The following is a 20618-nucleotide window of genomic DNA, read 5'->3' as shown; positions in this document are numbered from 1 at the left end:
CTGTAAAAGAGGACAATTGCTCTTGGGCCAATATGGAGGTTCCTGGCCTCTCAGCAACTTTACTGCTGACTTTTGAGGTCTCTGGTGGGTGAGCAAAATGAAGACACACAGAGTAGCCTCAGGTTGAGTCAGCCAGGCCCAGAGGGCTCAGTGGTGTCTCTCAGATTCCCAGGCCCTCCCTAAGACTGGACACTCTACACAGTGTAAGTGGATTAGGGGATAACCAGGAATGCAGTTGCTCAGGTGGCTGACTCTGTAGGAGGGAAATAAATCACAGTGGGAAGCTTCAGGACAGTCAGGTGACCTGAGGCCTCCACAGAGTCTAAGTCCAGACTCACAGACATTCATCTGTCCACAAGTCTCCTAAACACAGGCCTTGTCTGACCTGCAGTCCAGAGTATTGTATTATACTGTCCCCTTAGAGAGAGGACATACTTTCCAGGTAGTCGTCTTCTGTGTCACACTGAGACTGGGTCTGTGGTACAGTTGATGCTGATGGGAACTGCTCACAACTGTCATTCTATCCCACCACCTGCATTAAACAAACAAACAAACAAACATACAAATAACCCATCTATCTCACTCCCTACAAACCTCATTGTTGCCAAATGGGAGTGCTTCTGTGACCTTCTTCTTACACATAAAAGCTGACTTCCCTCAGAGAGATGGATGGATGGATGGATGGATGGATGGATGGATGGATGGATGGAAGGAGAGTCAGATGGATAGACAGACAGATGGATAGATAGACAGACAGACAGACAAGTGAATTGCCTTAATCAGTTTCTTCCTGTCCTACTCTTCTGAGCAAAACACCTTGTACATGGCTGGTGCAATATGCCTGTTATTCATTCCCGCTTTTTTTGGCTGTTCATTCAAGACAGCTCTCTTAGAATCTGCTCAACTCAATAAAGGCCCATCTGTGGAACGTGTAACTCCTCAGTTAGGAGCTCTGGCATTCTTGCAAGGCCCTCCCAAGATCCCTTCTGGGGCAGTTGGCAGTGTTCTCTACTTCAGACAGCAGCTGCATGAAACAAACAGACAACTTTCCGAACATTCCACCTTGGCTGCATGCCTCAGTGAACCTCCAGCAGGGTCCCTGCCGGTTGCACATTCCACAGGGTCACAACTACAAGATCCCTTCCCCAGGACTCCTGCCCCATTGCACCACCCCCAGAGTCCCTGCTACACTGCACCTGCCCCAGGGTCCCTGCCCTGTTGTACCTGGCCCAGGGTTCCTACTCAGTTTTACCTGCCCCAATGTCCCTGGCCCACAGCACCAGCCTCATGGATCCTGCCCCATTGTACCACACCATGGTCCACCTTCCTGAGAGTACCTACTACCTATCTTGAGGAGGCATTTTTTAAAATCTAACTGAAAGATCTCGCCAGTCAGAGCCCATGGTCTTTGGTGGCACCAAGTATATATTTGCAGGGCTTCATCACCTTCCCTTTTTCAATCCCTTCTCCCAGTTGGCCATGTGGGAGCAAAGAAACTGGCAGCAGAACACGGACTATTCACTCAGGATATCATCACCTCTAGACTTCTCATGAGATGGGCTGCTCTGACATGTGATACAGGGGTGGCAGGTAGGCTTTGACATTGAACAAGCCCATGCTGCTGCCTCTGCTCATATGTGTGCCAGCACCTTAGCCTAAATCTACATGTTCTAAACTCCGAGAGGAGGAAGGAGATCTTCCTACATAGCGGCTGCCCTCTGAATCTGTGCTGGCCAAGGTCAAGTCAGAGTGTTTGAAAATGCCAGCTCCAGCCCCTGAGGGTTCTCTGCCTGCCTGGTGTTTCTTGTGCTTTATGTCTGGTGAGGTGAAGATGTGGTTCATACTAGGAATATCTTTGAAGACAACTGCCCTGGGTTCCCATGCTAAAATTCAATTCAGGACTGACAGGGACCTAAATAACAACAAGACAGTGCCAGGATCATGAGTTCAAAACGAAGAGCAAATGGGGCCTTGCTGCCATCATGTGCTGATCTGACAAGAGTTGGCACACACAATTCACCTGCACATACAATGCCCCTTGGGAAAATCATCTGTCAAGGGCAGGTGTTGCCTCATGAGAGTGAACTCTCAGGGTAGGAAATGACACTTGGGAATACTGTCCTGAAAGCACCAGTATCAGGTGAATGGGCTTTGAAAAGTTTTCAGAACACAGGATAGGGGTTTGCAACCAAGTGCAGGTAATCCTTGGGAAACACCCAGTTCCTGGGGAGGTTCTGAGAGCTGTTGGATCCACTCCTGGAGAAGACAGCATTGTGTTCAGGGGGTAACAGAGCAGAAGCCTGCTGATGCTATTCACAGTATTGCAATGGAGCAGTAACAATTCCCTTAGGAGCAGGATGTCCTAGCACTCTCAGATCAAGCAGACAGCCTGGGGCTTCTGGTCCCATAGTCCCAAGAGAATGCAGCTCATCTTTGAAGCTGCTAAAGCCTGGAACCTGAAGAAGGGAACATGAACACTGTCTCAGTTAAGTGTTTACTGTTGAGAAGAGGCACACACAACCAATGCAGCTCTTATAAGGACAACATTAATGAACACAGGATTGCAGGTTCAGAGACTCAGTCCAGTATCATCAAGCTGGGAGCATGGCAGCAACCAGGTATTCATGGTGCCAGAGAGAGTGAGAGTTCCACATCGTCATCTGAAGGCTGGTTGGGGAAGATTGGCTTGCATGTGGATAGGAAAAGGGTCTTAAAGCCCATGCCCAATATGAACACCTACTTTAACAAGACCATGCCTCCTAATAGTGCCACTCCCTGAGCTAAGCATATACAAACCATCACAGACATCTTCCATGAGGGTGGTACTGTTCTATCAGAGAGAAGCCTCAGCTCCCATTAATATACTGAGGTCAACCCTGGATAGGGCACAGAGCCCTCCACACATCCTGGGACTCAGGGAGGCATCCTACGAAAGAGCTTTTTCCCCAGAAGCACACATGGGTCTCCAGGCCTCCCTTCTAGCCAGGCCCTAGGGAGTTTCCAGTGCTAAACTCTTTATCTCCCTTTGCCGAAGTTAAATATAATAAAAATTCACACTTCACAGTACAGTGAATAACAAAAATGATGAAAGTGGTAAATAGGACTGATCAGGTCTCTGAGCATGAGGGTTGATTCTATATGAAATGCGTTTGGATGCAGTATCCTCTTCCATGTACCACGGTTCTTACCCTGCTCGATGCTGCTTTAGACAGAACCATCTGGAATTCACTCACTGAGGGACTTATGCCCTGGATGGCAGCTACAGGTAGGACTTCTGCATCCAGGTCACCTAGCCCAGGGACAGAGATGCATGGATTAAATGGAGAGAAGCAGACTGGAATGGTGGAGAGGTTAACTGGACAACAGCCCCAAGCCCCCAGCAGGGTGAGAATGGAGAACGGCATACAGTTTCCCAGCCAGCCTCACTCCCCATAGACAGACTTCTTCCAGTCCTTCCTTTTGGCCAAGGGAAAGAAAAACTGCATGAACCAGCTCCCTCCCGCCTTCCTGTCTGAGACCATAACCAGCCACAGCCCGGTTCTGTGCTCATCTCTAGAGGCACACGGACCCAGGTTGATGAGCCCTTGTATCACAAACATTCTACAGCATTCTATGGGTGTCAGTCCTGATTCCCTGAGCCTGAGGTGTTCTGCACTGTTATTCAGAGAAGACTTCTCCTGATCTCTGTACAAAGATGTCTGTGTTGGATGTCAGAGGAGAATGTCCACCAAGCATCGGTCCTGTGGCTCTGGCCCTCTAATGTGTTAGCCCATGTTAACATCCCAACAGATCCCCACCTGTCTTTGTGAAACTCCTCCTTGATTGCCTTTTGTCAGAAAACATTTAGAGTCTTTTACAGGAGGCAGGGAAAATGGCACACAGCTGAAGGTGTTAGACAAAGCTGGGGACATATCAAATATTGGGCTGGTGCGAGGCTCTCTAAGCCATTCCTGGGCAGGCCTGTGCCAGAGCTCCCATAAGACCCTTTGTTTCTACCCCTGTACAGAGTAAGAACCAATTACAAGGCTCACCATCTGCCCACAGCAGAGGGAGAAGGGAACTTGGATTCCAGCCCTAGCCCAGTCCTGTAATACCTGACCTTATAGACCTTGCTTTCTTTGGGGCTCAACAGTCCCCGTCAAATGTAGACAGCAAGGTCTAGATAGTGTTCACAGCTTTTCTTGCCTGAAACTGTGCTGCGTTTGAAACTACAAACCAGAAAGCAGTGACTTGAACTTTAGACCACTGACTCAGGCTAGGGAGGACTCCAGGGCACCTGAGCTCAGCTGCAAAGGCAGAAGCTGAACCACAGTGAGGAGAGGTGGCACATTTTGCTCTTTCTTTGCTTTTCTGCTCTCAGGCCTTTCAATGAACTCTGCACATGAGGATCTTTCCTCATAGGCTTAGTGTCTTCAGACATGAGGCTCCTCTACAGGGGACTCAAAACCCCAGAAGAGTCTTCAAAAGGAAAGTGCTACACACTGCACTGCCCGCAGCACTCTGAAAAACAGAGACCCTTTCTGGGCTTGGTCCAGTCAGTGCTCAATAGTTAGCTTCTGGCTGCCCTCGGTGCTCACAAATAACACAGCTGCCTGGGTCCTGTGACCTGGCTATCATAGACTGTGAGAGTTTATTTTAACTGTGTCAGCATAGCCACTCTCTTCCTTCTGGCCCCAGGGACCACAGAGCTTCTTGTCCTCACACACGTCTGTTCTACCATCGGAATGTAACAACTAAAGTGAGCCCCACATTCAGGATGGACTTGGTTTTCTGTACATCATGTTAACCTCTGTGTAAGAGGGAGTGTTTGCATGTGTATGCATACCTCCTTCTGTGCCTAAGTGTCCATGCACAACCCTACACCTATGTCCTGTAAGAGGTCATCATTTGGACAGGTATGTGCATCTGTCTGCAATTCCCAACCCCACCTCATTCCATGGATGCTGAGCTTATGGGCTTTGCTGATGCTTCCAACAAAGCTACAGCAGCAACAGGAGTAACAGCAGCAGCAGCAGCAGCAGCAGCAGCAGCAGCAGCAGCAGCAGCAGCAGGAGGAGGAGGAGGAGGAGGAAGAAGAAGAGGAGGAAGAGGAGGAGGAAGAGGAGGAGGAAGAGGAGGAGGAAGAGGAGGAGCAGTAGGAAGATTTTGCTTCCCCGTGCCCATGAGAATTGCTGAATGACTTCTTCTGGAGACAGGTATCATGCTGAGAACTATTTATCAAAGTGATTTAACAGAATATTAATGTTCATAGAAGACACGCTAATATTCCTGAGGTCCTGCAGCCCTGGAAGATAGAGTTACATGGCAGAGGCAAGCAGTGTGATATGTTCTTAATGCTCTCAGAGCTGATGACGTAATAGGTCTGAAGAAGCATTTCGTGGGAGTCAGGGTCCAATCCCCCTCTGTCAGGGCACACAGAGCTCCTGGCCTTGCATCATGCCTGAGAGGTGACCTGGTCCTCACAGGGTCCTTGGATTTATTGGTTCCCCCTCAGTCATGGTCTACCCTATACCCCATGGTGTGTGGAACTTGTATGGGCTGGATTTACATTAGTGACCCACTGGAGCTGGACCTGGACCCAAAGAGCACGGAAGCCCTGGACACTGAGGACAATAAGACCAGCAGACAACATCTCCCCTGCCTCTCACTCTGCTCCACGAGCCAAGGCAGCTCCCACACAGCAGGCATCCAGGCTAAATCCCCTCAGAGAGAGTGTGAGATGTCTGTGGAAGAGCCCACAGGGACTGCAGGATTCTGTGGGAAAACATCTGGTAGCTTCTGGAGGAGCTGCAGCAGCCAGGCCACATGGAACTACACTGGGGGTGAGCTATAGGCCCAAGTAGCAAAGAGCCTGATCTGGCCATTGCTAGTCTGAATCCCTGGGTGCACGCTGGAATGGTCACTCAGGACTACTACATTGAAGGCCAGTCAAGGGCATGCAATGTGTCACTAACACTGTGTTGTGGCTACATTCTCAAAGTCTTGTCCAGGAAAAAACCACTGGCCTTGACCACTAAAGTTGAGTCCAGACTCATGGGCTACAGGATAGCAGATTGAACTGAGTCTGAATTCCCATGAGTATGACCTCTGTCTGATCCCTGGGCTCAGGATAGATGAGCATGAGAAGGCACCATTCCTGTGTCTGCAGGAGTAGCAGAGAGCTCAGAATACATGAGCCACTCCTAACCCTGACTGGAGCCACTCTGGGGAGGACATGGCATCATTTGTGAGATGGCCTTATATGGGACACTGTGCTCTGGTTTGTGGCACATACAGCTCCTGTCTTTCTTGCTGACAGGTCAGATCCTCAGCTGGCCTCATCACGGACAGTCCCATGAGGAAGGATGTGTGGTTCCTACTTGAGAGTTACAGCAGGAATGAGCCCAGGACACGATGGGCCACCACAGTGAGTACGGGCAGTGCTCCTGTCTTGGCCCTGATTTACCTGTCTTTTCTTCCTCATCCTCCTCCAACTCATCTCAGCAGCCACCCAGAGACCTTTGCAGGAGTGTGGGTCAAGCTAATCAGGGTGCAGGGCTTGAGGTCAAATTCTGGGTAAGGTCTCCATATAGCCTGGATGGCTCCCACACACTGCCCAACTAAGATTTTCAAATTGGGTCCTCAGGGTTGTGGAGAATCCTCTACAGGTCACGCTGCAGGTACAGCCAATTCCTTGGGAACACTGGTTTAGCAGTGGTCCTCTGCTTCAGGCACAGAGCCTTAGTGGGAGGGCTTGCTGAGTGGCACACCAGGACCAGAAGAGTGTAGAGCCTTGGAGAGGTGTACATGAAGAACTGCAAGACTTTATTTCTACCCTTCTTTACCTCTATCTTGTACTAAAGGGTTTTTACCAGACCCCTAGGGACCTAAGAAACTTGAGTTTGTACCACCATAGGGCACTGGAGAAACTAAACCAGCAGCCCTGTGAAACCCCGGTAGAGGACAGTGTGGGCTCTGTGTTTCTGGACTGAATCTAGACTGGCATGAAGGCTGATTGACCAGCCAGCACGATGCTGGACTCACTGAGAGTTAGGAACAGTTAAAGAGTGGGAGGAGAGAGCATAAGAGGCAGTCACAGCAGAATCCAGGACAACAATGGAACTAACTCATGTAATAGAGAAGCACATGCCCTCCCAAAAGTCTGTCAGCTTAAGGCACCACACTGAAGAATTGAACCAATAACATGCCCCATTTACACATCTCCTACCTGTGGTTCTTGTAGGGTCCTCAGGGAAGATCCTAAAGTCCATCGTGGCTGAAAAGCAGAAATATGCACATCACTGCAATGTGAAGGCTACTCTCAGCTGATGGGACCCACACAGTCTGTGGACAAGTTTGCTTAAGTGAAAGGTGGCCGTCCTGGAACTCTGGCGGTTCTTTCAGGGTAGTATACGATGACCACATCTAGAGCCATTCCTGAAAGACATAAGTGCTAAAATTCAACAATAGGGAGAGAATACTACACTGGATGGAATCACTCGACCCAGTGTGGACAAAAAGAGGTCCTACGCCATGGCATGGAGGCTCCCAAGAACCTCTAGGATGAATGTGAGCCCCACACGAGGCCACAGCCCAGCCTGGAAGAACATTAAAATATCTGAAATTATCAGGGATCATAAAGTAGGTGGGGCAGGACATGGAGCTGTTGCATGCTGGAAAGGTTGGAGGAAACAGCATGGGGCAATATAGAGGGCAGTGTGCCATGAGAGCTAAGACAGAGAACCAACAGGATGACCTATCACACCCAGGACAGATTGTCTATGCCAGAATTAGAACAGTCTGGGTAGACCTGGAGCCCTGGGATTGTAAGAGCATAGAAAGCACCAACAGTCATGGTGAGGACTACCACCATGTTGCTGTATCTTTCTGCAGGTTGAAGAGGAAGAGAACAACCACAGAGGTGACCAGTATGTCCTCAGCCTGGACAATGCCTGTCTGCTCAGTCATACAGACAGCTCATGACTAGATCACCCAGCGAAACCTGAGACTGCACACTGGTTAGCTCCTCTCAATGGCATGAAGTTCATTCTGTGCTAGCCTGGCAAAGATCCACCCCTGCCAGATATTGTAGTGTAGGCAAGAGCCATACAGCAGCCCTGTCTGTGCCAGCCAGCCTTTAAGGTTGTTTGGTAACATTCCAGAACCAGCAGCCTTTGGCCATGTCTGGGCAAGGCAGTTTTTGGCCCTCAACCCTGATGCACACTATAAAGGTCTTTTTGCCTGCCCACTTTTAGAAGATAGGCAGCCAGTTCTGTCATTAGCTTAGGGCATGTGGTGGGCCCTATTCTTCCTTCACTGAAACTAAGCTCCTAGGATTCTCAGGTGCAAACGTGTCTGAGAGAAACAAGTGTCTATGTTAGCCCTGAAGCAGCTTGGGCTCCTGTCTTATCTGCAAGAGTTGTCATGGTGAAACTTGGGCAGTAGAGGGAGCTCTATGACTGTAAAGCCTGCCTAAGCTCCAAGGACCCAGAGCTGGCTACTGCAGGATGTCTTAGATCAAAACTCTGTAGGTCCTTTTCCCATGTCTTGCTTTTAAGTACAGTAAGCAACACAAAGGCCTCCCTTGCAGTATGTCTCACTTCCACCCAAACCTTGCAAACAAAACACCAGTGGATGCAATGGGAAAGAATCCTTACCCCATTCCTCAGGCTGTGGGGGCTGCCTCCACCTGGCATGATAGTGTTCCTGGGGCAGTGGTATAGGGCTGTTTGGGGTCTCCTCTCCTCACCTTAGTCAAGCAGGTTCAGGGGCCAGTAAGCAGGTGCAGTTCATGGGCTCTGGGAAGGTATATGGTACGTTATCTACCCATGGAGCCCTCATGATTCCTTTACTGCCCAAGGTCCAAAGAAGTATTTGATGTCCATTTACTTGGGCAAGAGGAGACTTGAATGTCACTGCTGAGCTCAGATTCTTGGTAGTTGTGCCAGCATTGTGTGAGAGCCACATCTGGATCCCTTCTAACATTCGTCAGTGTGGAGCTCAAGTCTACCTGGCTGGGTAGGGCAGAACCTCCTCATCTAGGCCTTCTCCTGTGGGTCCTGAGCTCAGCCAGAACGTGGAGTTTGGACAACCAGTCAGGATGTCAGTTGATGCAATGACTCACACTGGGGCACAGGCAGAGCTGAGCGTTCTATTGTCTGGACAATGTGATAACAAACAGACTGGGAACCATGGGAGGAGGAGGACCCCCAAGCTAGCTCAGGTTTCAATCCCAAAAGATCAGTGTTCCCCATTCTTATGAAGTGCGTTAACTATCCCTGACCAAGAGGTATGTTAGCTTCTATTAGAAAAAGTTTGGGAACAAAAACCCTAGTGTTAAGTGGGGACTGTGCCAACTGTGAATGACCAGCATGGGGCAGGACTGGTGTCAAGACATGCCCCCCTGACACACACACAGGCACACATGCAGGTGCATATATAGGCACACATGCACATGAGCATGTGCAAACACACACACACACACACACACACACAAACACACACACACACACACACACACACACACACTACCTGGTACCAAGGGGGTGTGTCCTCCATGCCTTTCCTTAGCTTCCCCTCATCACATATGTCCCTGAAGAGTCTAAGCCAAGGGTAGTCCCTCCCCTCTCTGAGGTTTTTATCCCTCAAGCTCAGGTAAGGTCACTCTGATCCTCTTTCCTTGCCTGGCCTCAAGCTTGTCACCTGGTCCTGGGGTTCACAAGTGCTACCAAGGAAGAAAGTACCCCCCCCCCCGCCAGCATGCTAGGAACATAGCATATTTGTATTTTATGGCAAAACTACTTTGAATTTGGTTGTCTGGCCCTCAGTACCCTACCCTCTCCTTTTTTAGGGCCACAGTTCCTGTCCTCTGGCTTCTGGTCCTCATCATTCTCCACCCTGGTTTCTTAAGTAGTTGGTTCGTTTTAGTCTTCCTGACCTTCAACCAGTGGTCTCAGTCCTGCTCCTCCTTGTGGCAGTTTCATATTTGCTAATACGAATTTGCTCATTAAACATTTTGTTGTATTAAAAAAAAGGACGAACGTGCAAATGTCTCCATTTTTACCCAGCTGCTCATACTGCTGGCTCTGGTCATGAGTCAAGTGTGGACAGGAGCTTGGTAGGGTCTAGGTACTTCCTTTGTCAGTGTGTCCACCAACACAAGTCTCCCGTGGTACCAAAGCACTCCAAAGAGCTTGGGATGTGCTGGGTGGCATGGCTGAGTATGCCTGTGAATAGCAGACAGGCCCAGTACAGCCACAGTACAGCCTTCTCTGGGCGTGAATGTGCCTGAAAACAGATGATGTTTTGTTGGACAGGAATGGAAAAGTCACAGCTATGCACTTTGGCTTCAGTACACAAGTTGAACTAGGGCAAATGCTGAACCAATACTATGGTGATTACACTTTGCTGCCTTTGAACTCTGCCTAGGCAAACTTCATAATAGTCCAAAGAATGACATATGGGACATAGGAGTAGCCTTATATTTCACGGTCGTCAGAAAGGTCTCATTTGACCCTATAATCATGCAAGAGTTGAGAAGACAGTCACATGTGGGCTGTCAGAAGAACTTAAGGGCCTACATCATCTATCTATAAGGCATATTGTGTGGTCTTGGAGTTGAGCACAGGGACTTGCACATGTAAGCAAGTGCTGTACGCCTAGGTCCGTTTTCTGAACTATATTTTCTCTTTTATATCCACTTCCTAGGATATCTTAAAAAGAAAGTAGGGCCTTGGTCTACCATGAAATCTTGAACCTGAAGGTAAAGTTTAATACAAAGATCACATGTCACTCACAGATGAATCTAGTAGGAAGTACATGAACTTCAGTAGCACTCAATATGAAACCCACAATGTGTGTACACCACCCTCACTGCCCTCATTTAAACTCATGTTTGGACCACTGTCCCTAGCTGGAGACACCTTGTCATCTCCCAGAATAAAGTGGAGGCTTCGTGCTCCAGTGGAACAACTGATTCAAGGTGCAAGTGATGAGTAACATTACAGTGAACACCAGGGACTGCCCCTGCAGAGGCAGGAAGTGGCCCTTCCATTCCTGCTGGGGAAGCAGTATCTAAATTGTCCTGAACAGGGGAGGATCCCCTCACTCTAGCTGATATATTGGGTGACACAAGGAATGTAGGTAGATTATGAAATCACAGTACCACATTTCTTTCTGAGGCAGAGACTCTTGAGAAACTTTGCCCAGGAGTTAACAGCTCAAGATAGCAAGGTGAGGTCACTGTGGGCCCTGCATTGACCTATGAAAAGTTATTCATATTAATCACCATATCTTTAAAACTTACAGCATGTGAGAGCAAAGTCTCCTAGGAGACTCAGCTAAAACTAATCGGTGAGCTTTTAAGAACACAAACAAGTAGGAAATTTAAATTCATGTGACTACTACTAGTAAAGCAACATGCTGGCAGGTAGATAAGGGCCTTTGTGTAAGGCCCCTGACAACATATAGAACTTGAGATGTCAAGTGCTCAGCTCACATGCTCAGTGCCATGAACTCAAGACAGAGCTTCTCTGTGAGTCACCATCTCTGAAGCATGGTGTGCAAACAGTGGCAACAAACCTTCTCCCAAGTTTGAAGCTGACTTTACTGTCATTGATTGTTTGCACCCTCCCCCAGATTGCCAGATTTGATTAACATTCTCTGAATTTCTCTCACCCATGTACAGATGGACCTCCCTCTGCACATGAAGCCTGTTCCTCTCAGGCCTGCTCTTCTCCTCCCCAGATTAGGAACTGGATACCTTTCAAGCCTACATTCTCAAGTCTTGTATCAACTTTGGGTACACAATAGGCACAACATGACATTGAATGCCAAATGACACTTGCCTACCAGACAATGATTACAGTCCAGGGGTCCCAAATGGAAACTGGCCAGGGAAGGTCAGGTAACCCCTATCCTGTCTCTATGTAGAGACAAAAATTGACACACCTTCCCAAGCAGACTTTCTCAGCTGTCTCAGCCCACACAGCAGTCCTTTGCTGAGCTTCTTTACTTCCAGTGACCTGGAATACATGAGAAGATGCCTGATTCTGGAAAGACCTGGGCCCCATGAACCACAGCAGCCACAGCTTCTGATCAAAGGTGATTCCAGGAACTGAAAATGTCTAATGTTCCTGTGGCGATTTGAAAACAGTAAGGCCAGGGAGTGGGACTATTTGGAGGTGTGGACAAAGTGTGGCCTTGATGAAATACATGTGTCACTGTGGCTGTGACCTTTACATTTCTTGTCTGAGCTGCCTGGAAATCAGTTTTCTCCTAGAGGCCTTCAGATGAAGATGTAGAACTCTCAGCTCCTCCTGCACCATGTCTGCCTAGATGCTGCCATGCTTCCACCTTGATGACAGTAAAGTAAACCACTGAATCTGTAAGCCAGACCCAAATATGTGTTCTTTAAGAGTACCTTTGTTCATGGTGTCTGTTCACAGCAGTAAAACCCTAAATCAGTTACTCCTGATTACAGAATAGAAGCTTAGTTTAGTGATGTCGTTCCTTGAGGAGAGATGGCCTCTTATTAAGGTGCTATTCTTCTAAGAAATTTCAGGCTCTCTTCTGGCATGGGCATTCATTATAATATTAATCTTCCCAGTGTCCTTTTCACTCCAAACTATAATTTTTTATTTCTTTTTTGCCTCCTCTGCTTTGATTCATTATAGACAGACCTGTTAAGAGTAATTGCTAAGAACAACATGACAGTGGTTATACAAGGCTCTCTTCAAATCTGCACCGAGTAATTTTGTTTATTACTTTTAAATTTAGCCTCAGGTAAAGTGTTAGGGTGTGGGAAGAAGGAACCCATACTTCTGTAAGAGCATCACAGGAAATATCATTAGCCAGTCGTAAACATTGTTCCCTTCCGAATCCCCTTGTTCTGGGCTTCCCCAGTCTGAATAGTTCTTGGCACTCCTGAGCATTCCAAGCTCCTGCCAGTATAGACCATTAAGCTCTTCTTAGACCATTCAACAACTTCTAGGTCAAAGTTCCAAAGTTTTCCATATTCCCCTAAACAAGAACCAAACAAGCACAACCTGGCAGGATCAGGTGTCACACAGCAAGAGTCCACTCCATTACATCACCATCTGCATTAGTTACATTTGTATTTCTGTGACAGAAATGCCATGAGCACAGCAAACTATAAAAGAAGTAGGGAGTTAGTGATCCTATTACAGAGACCACTTGTTACCAGAGGTTAAGTTCCATGACTACAAGGCATGGTGGACATATAAAGGCAGACCTATCAGAATCACACCAGACTTTTCGCCGGAAACTATGAAAGCCAGAAGATCCTGGACAGATGTCATACAGACCCTAAGAGAACACAAATGCCAGCCCAGGTTACTGTATCCTGCAAAACTCTCAATTAACATAGATGGAGAAACCAAGATATTCCATGACAAAACCAAATTTACACAATATCTTTCTACAAATCCAGCACTACAAAGGATAATGAATGGTAAAGCCCAACATAAGGAGGCAAGCTATACCCTAGAAGAAGCAAGAAACTAATCGTCTTGGCAACAAAACAAAGAGAAGAAAAGCACACAAACATAACCTCATATCCAAATATGAATATTACAGGAAGCAATAATCACTATTCCTTAATATCTCGCAACATCAATGGCCTCAACTCCCCAATAAAAAGACATAGATTAACAAACTGGATACGCAATGAGGACCCTGCATTCTGCTGCCTACAGGAAACACACCTCAGAGACAAAGACAGACACTACCTCAGAGTGAAAGGCTGGAAAACAAATTTCCAAGCAAATGGTCGGAAGAAGCAAGCTGGAGTAGCCATTCTAATATCAAATAAAATCAATTTTCAACTAAAAGTCATCAAAAAAGATAAGGAAGGACACTTCATATTCATCAAAGGAAAAATCCACCAAGATGAACTCTCAATCCCAAATATCTATGCCTGAAATACAAGGGCACCTACATACGTAAAAGAAACCTTACTAAAGCTCAAAACACACATTGCACCTCACACAATAATAGTAGGAGATTTCAACACCCCACTCTCATCAATGGACAGATCATGGAAACAGAAATTAAACAGAGACGTAGACAGACTAAGAGAAGTCATGAGCCAAATGGACTTAACAGATATTTATAGAACATTCTATCCTAAAGCAAAAGGATATACCTTCTTCTCAGCTCCTCATGGTACTTTCTTCAAAATTGACCATGTAATTGGTCAAAACACGGGCCTCAACATGTACAGAAAGATAGAAATAATCCCATGCGTGCTATCGGACCACCACGGCCTAAAACTGGTCTTCAATAACAATAAGGGAAGAATGCCCTCATATACGTGGAAATTGAACAATGCTCTACTCAATGATAACCTGGTCAAGGAAGAAATAAAGAAAGAAATTAAAAACTTTTTAGAATTTAATGAAGATGAAGGTACAACATACCCAAACTTATGGGACACAATGTAAGCTGTGCTAAGAGGAAAACTCAGAGCACTGAGTGCCTGCAGAAAGAAACAGGAAAGAGCATATGTCAGCAGCTTGACAGCACACCTAAACCCTCTACAGCCAAAAGAAACAAATACACCCAGGAGGAGTAGAAGGCAGGAAATAATCAAACTCAGAGCTGAAATCAACCGAGTAGAAACAAAAAGGACCATAGAAAGAAACAACAGAACCAAAAGTTGGTTCATTGAGAAAATCAACAAGATAGATAAACCCTTAACCAGACTAACGAGAGGACACACAGAGTGTGTCCAAATTAACAAAATCAGAAATGAAAAGGGAGACATAACTACAGGTTCAGAGGAAATTCAAAAAATCATCAGATCTTACTATAAAAGCCTATATTCAACAAAACTTGAAAATCTGCAGGAAATGGACAATTTCCTAGACAGATACCAGGTACTGAAGTTAAATCAGGAACAGATAAACCAGTTAACCAATCCCATAACTCCTAAGGAAATAGAAGCAGTCATTAAAGGTCTCCCAACCAAAAAGAGCCCATGTCCAGACGGGTTTAGTGCAGAATTCTATCAGACCTTCATAGAAGACCTCATAGCAATATTATCCAAACTATTCCACAAAATTGAAACAGATGGAGCACTACTGAATTCCTTCTATGAAGCCACAATTACTCTTATACCTAAACCACACAAAGACCCAAAAAAGAAAGAGAACTTCAGACCAATTTCCCTTATGAATATCGACGCAAAAATACTCAATAAAATTCTGGCAAACCGAATCCAAGAGCACATCAAAACAATCATCCATCATGATCAAGTAGGCTTCATCCCAGGCAGGCAGGGATGGTTTAATATACGGAGAACCATCAACGTGATCCATTATATAAACAAACTGAAAGAACAAAACCACATGATCATTTCATTAGATGCTGAGAAAGCATTTGACAAAATTCAACACCCCTTCATGATAAAAGTCCTGGAAAGAATAGGAATTCAAGGCCCATACCTAAACATAGTAAAAGCCATATACAGCAAACCAGTTGCTAACATTATACTAAATGAAGAGAAACTTGAAGCAATTCCACTAAAATCAGTGACTAGACAAGGCTGCCCACTGTCTCCCTACTTATTCAATATAGTTCTTGAAGTTCTGGCCAGAGCAATCAGACAAAAAAAGGGAGGTCAAGGGGATACAGATCGGAAAAGAAGAAGGCAAAATATCACTATTTGCAGATGATATGATAGTATATTTAAGTGATTCTAATAGTTCCACCAGAGAACTACTAAAGCTGATAAACAACTTCAGCAAAGTGGCTGGATATAAAATTAACTCAAATAAATCAGTAGCCTTCCTCTACACAAAAGAGAAAGAAGCCGAGAAAGAAATTAGGGAAACGACACCCTTCATAATAGACCCAAATAATATAAAGTACTTCGGTGTGACTTTAACCAAGCAAGTAAAAGATTTGTACAATAAGACCTTCAAGACACTGAAGAAAGAAATTGAAGAAGACCTCAGAAGATGGAAAGATCTCCCATGCTCATGGATTGGCAGGATTAATATAGTAAAAATGGCCATTTTACCAAAGCATCTACAGATTCAATGCAATCCCCATCAAAATAGCAATCCAATTCTTCAAAGAATTAGACAGAACAATTTGCAAGTTCATCTGGAATAACAAAAAACTCAGGATAGCTAAAGTATCCTCAACAATAAAAGGACTTCAGGGGGAATCACTATCCCTGAACTCAAGCAGTATTACAGAGCAATAGTGAAAAAAACTGCATGGTATTGGTACAGAGACAGACAGATAGACCAATGGAATAGAATTGAAGACCCAGAAATGAACCCACACACCTATTGTCACTTGATTTTTGACAAAGGAGCCAAAACCATCCAATGGAACAAAGATAGCATTTTCAGCAAATGGTGGTGGTTCAATTGGAGGTCAACATGTAGAAGAATGCAGATCGATCCATGCTTATCACCCTGTACAAAGCTTAAGTCCAAGTGGATAAAGGACCTCCACATCAAACCAGACACACTCAAACTAATAGAAGAAAAACTAGGGAAGCATCTGGAACACATGGGCACTGGAAAAAATTTACTGAACAAAACACCAATGGCTTATGCTCTAAGATCAAGAATCGACAAATGGGATCTCATAAAACTGCAAAGCTTCTGTAAGGCAAAGGACACTGTGGTTAGGACAAAACGGCAACCAACAGATTGGGAAAAGATCTTTACCAATCCTACAACAGATAGAGGCCTTATATCCAAAATATACAAAGAACTCAAGAAGTTAGACCGCAGGGAGACAAATAACCCTATTAAAAATGGGGTTCAGAGCTAAACAAAGTATTCACAGCTGAGGAATGCCGAATGGCTGAGAAACATAAGAAATGTTCAACATCTTTAGTCATAAGGGAAATGCAAATCAAGACAACCCTGAGATTTCACCTCACACCAGTGAGAATGGCTAAGATCAAAAGCTCAGGTGACAGCAAATGCTGGCAAGGATGCAGAGAAAGAGGAACACTCCTCCATTGTTGGTGGGGTTGCAGACTGGTACAACCATTCTGGAAATCAGTCTGGAGGTTCCTCAGAAAATTGGACATTGAACTGCCTGATGATCTAGCTATACCTCTCTTGGGCATATATCCAAAAATGCCCCAACATATAAAAAAGACACGTGCTCCACTATGTTCATCGCAGCCTTATTTATAATAGCCAGAAGGTGGAAAGAACCCAGATGCCCTTCAACAGAGGAATGGATACAGAAAATGTGGTACATCTACACAATGGAATATTACTCAGCTATCAAAAAAGATGACTTTATGAAATTCGTAGGCAAGTGGTTGGAACTGGAAAATATCATCCTGAGTGAGCTAACCCAATCACAGAAAGACATACATGGTATGCACTCATTGATAAGTGGCTATTAGCCCAAATGCTTGAATTACCCCAGATACCTAGAACAAATGAAACTCAAGATGGATGATGAAAATGTGAATGCTTCACTCCTTCTTTAAAAGGGGAACAAGAATACCCTTGGCAGGGAAGAGAGAGGCAAAGATTAAAACAGAGACTGAAGGAACACCCATTCAGAGTCTGCCCCACATGTGGCCCATACATATACAGCCACCCAATTAGACAAGATGGATGAAGCAAAGAAGTGCAGGCAGACAGGAGCCGGATGTAGATCGCTCCTGAGAGACACAGCCAGAATATAGCAAATACAGAGGCGAATGCCAGCAGCAAACCACTGAACTGAGAATAGGACCCCCGTTGAAGGGATCAGAGAAAGAACTGGAAGAGCTCGAAGGGGTTCGAGACCCATATGAACAACAATGCCAACCAACCAGAGCTTCCAGGGACTAAGCCACTACCTAAAGACTATACATGGACTGACCCTGGACTCTGACCTCATAGGTAGCAATGTATATCCTAGTAAGAGCACCAGTGGTAGGGGAAGCCCTTGGTCCTGCCAAGACTGAACCCCCAGTGAACGTGATTGTTGGGGGGAGGGCGGCAATGGGGGGGAGGGGGAGGGGTACACCCATAAAAAGGGGGGATTAGGGGGATGTTTGCCCGGAAACAGGGAAAGGGAATAACACTCGAAATGTAAATAAGAAATACTCAAGTTAATAAAAAACAAACAAACAAACAAAAACCAAAAAAACAAGGCATGGTGGAAGGAGCAGAAAACTGAGGGCTCACATCTAGAATCACAAGTACAAAGCAGAAGGTGCACTGGGAGTCACGAAAATCACAGTAACCTCAAAGTCCAGCCCAGATGACATTCTTTCTCCAGCAAGGGCACACCTCCTGAATCTTCCCAAACAGATTCACCAACTGGGAAAGGAGTACTCAAATGCCTGAGACAGTGGAGGATAGCTCATTCAAAATGTCATGGTGATTCAGGAATTCGAATCAGTAACAGAGAGAACCTTCACTCTGGGTCAATGTGTGTTGCTGCAAAGCAAGCAAGCTGCTCTCCCTCCTCTTTCACATAAGTTGTGGATTAAGTAAAAATGTAAACAAGCATCTCCATGGAAAATCAACAGCCCTTTTAATCTGGTAATACTTATAGGATAAGTCCAGAGGTGCTGGACACGGAAATCACAGAAGGATCCCACGCAAACTCAAACCCTTTAGTCTTCAGGAATAAAAATACCACAGAAGCCAAAAGGGGCAAGGACATTGAGCAAACACTCACTCACTCAGCAGATAAAATTACACCTATTCCTAACCCACAGACCTACTTATAAACAGCGTACATTCTGCTGGTACCTATTCAACATGATCCTAAATGCTGCAATCAAAACAAATGGTTTCTTACTTTGTTGAGTATGACTTAAAAACTCTGAAGGAGTCCTCTGAAGGAGGTAAATGGAAACTTCTCAGGGCCTGGGGTGGTTGGCTAAGGGAGTACAGATTAACAAAGCAACACAACCCAATTTCCCCACCAGCAAGCAGAAACCGGTCTGATGTCAGTTGCCAATTCCTGAGGGTTTAACAGAAGCCTACAGACTGGAAGGACTGAGGTAGGTGAGATTAAAATAGTTACACTGAAAGCCCACTTGAGGAATGAGAAAGGTAGCAACTGGACATTGCTCTGTGTGTGTGTGTGTGTGTGTGTGTGTGTGTGTGTGTGTGTGTGTGTGTGTGTGTGTCTGTCAGTCTGTCTGTGTCTGTGTTTGTGTCTGTGTGTGCCTGTGTAGAGGTCTGTGTGTGTGTTTGGGTTTTTGTTGGTTATTTTCAGGCAGGGTCACACCACAAAATGTGGCTATCTTAATATTTAACATGTAGACCAGAGTAGTTTAGACAGTTTAGAGAGCCTCTCTCTCCCAAGTGGTGCCATTAATGATGTGTAGCACCAGTTATGGGTGACTTTAAATCTCAAATTCTGAAGATTTTATAAGTCTTCTTTTGCTTGTCTTAACAATGCTGCTTCTTGAGGCAATACATGGTGCACTAAGAACAGAATAGAATATACTGTGTTCGTTGGTGAGATGGATCAGAGGTGAAAGGAACTTACTGACGATCTGAGTTTAGTTCCAGAGGTACTGTTAATATTCAAAAACAAGTACTGTCAATTTGTATTCTTTCTAAAAATCTGTCAGGGCATCCAGTCAGAGATTAAACTGTTTTTCGTGTTGTGATGCTACACAATCATAAGACTGATTCCTGTGGAACAGGCTAGTGGAGCAGACAGTAATCAACAGGACACGAGAAAACCTACAGAGCAGAAACTAGAGAGATGGTTCAGGGTTTGAGAGCACTGGCTGCCCTTGCAGAGGACCTGCACGTGTATTGCAGGACCCATAGGCAGCTCACAGCCATCTGCAACTCCTGGTCTCAGGTATCTGACCCTCTTATGACTTTGGGGACACTGCCTAATACATACAGTGCACATACCCACATATATGTGGACCATGCATATACACAAAATAAAAATACCTAACTCTAAAAGAAAACAAATCCTTCAGAGACATCAAACAGATTCATGATACCCTGTTGGACACACTGACTTTTGTGACATGAGACAATGGCCAGCTTTGCTCTTATGACCTTGAAGAGGGACTATTAACTAACCCTCATGACCAGAGAGAGCGGGTATTCTAAATCTTATGACATGGGAGAGTGGCTATACCAAAACATGTGTCCTGACACTTGAAGTTAAATCCATAACTACCAATATTAGCAGTCAGCAGCTTTCTAAATTCATTTTGTGATGTCTACATTAAATTACAGCCAAATATATTCAAAACCTGACCCAAAATAACTATTTCTGCAGACTTTCTGACATGTACAACAACTGAGAAGTGATAGAGTTATTACTACCATTTCCCAGCATCAAATGCTGAGCCTCTCCAATCTGAAGATATTCCTGCACAAACCAACTTCTCTCTTCTGGAATATACTAAACTGAAGCTGAAGAGTTAAAATAAAAACTTCATAAAAACTGCAAAAGAACAGCAGATAAGGGGACAGGACAGAGCTGGCCTGAGATGTGCCCGGCCAAGCCTATAAACAAGGTCGAGGGATTGTTCCAGGAAGGGGGCCATCCGGACGGATGACTCCCTGCTCTACAGATAAAGATAAGACATTCTCCTATATTGAGAACACCCCAGCCCGCACGTACTGCTTGCAGATGAGACCTTGTACCCATTTCCC

At 45.5% G+C, this 20618-nt stretch overlaps 1 long non-coding RNA gene across 6 annotated transcripts in view; it reads right to left on the bottom strand.

Annotated features, from left to right (window-relative positions):
• Positions 1-20618, bottom strand: part of LOC134482799 (uncharacterized) — a 79231-nt gene that overhangs the window by 51308 nt on the left and 7305 nt on the right. For 3 of the 6 annotated variants that reach the window (XR_010059348.1, XR_010059365.1, XR_010059362.1), the window contains 3 exons: positions 7208-7416; positions 3189-3289; positions 436-532 (listed from right to left, as the gene is read on the bottom strand). This is a non-coding gene — a long non-coding RNA (uncharacterized LOC134482799). Of the gene's footprint in view, positions 1-435; positions 533-3188; positions 3290-7207; positions 7433-20618 lie in introns of all 6 variants that reach the window. The other 3 variants (XR_010059354.1, XR_010059358.1, XR_010059364.1) reach the window with 3 other exon arrangements.

Source organism: Rattus norvegicus, chromosome 1, assembly GCF_036323735.1.
Source record: "Rattus norvegicus strain BN/NHsdMcwi chromosome 1, GRCr8, whole genome shotgun sequence".
NCBI lineage: Eukaryota > Metazoa > Chordata > Mammalia > Rodentia > Muridae > Rattus > Rattus norvegicus.
This window is presented reverse-complemented; position numbering and strand designations above follow the sequence as displayed.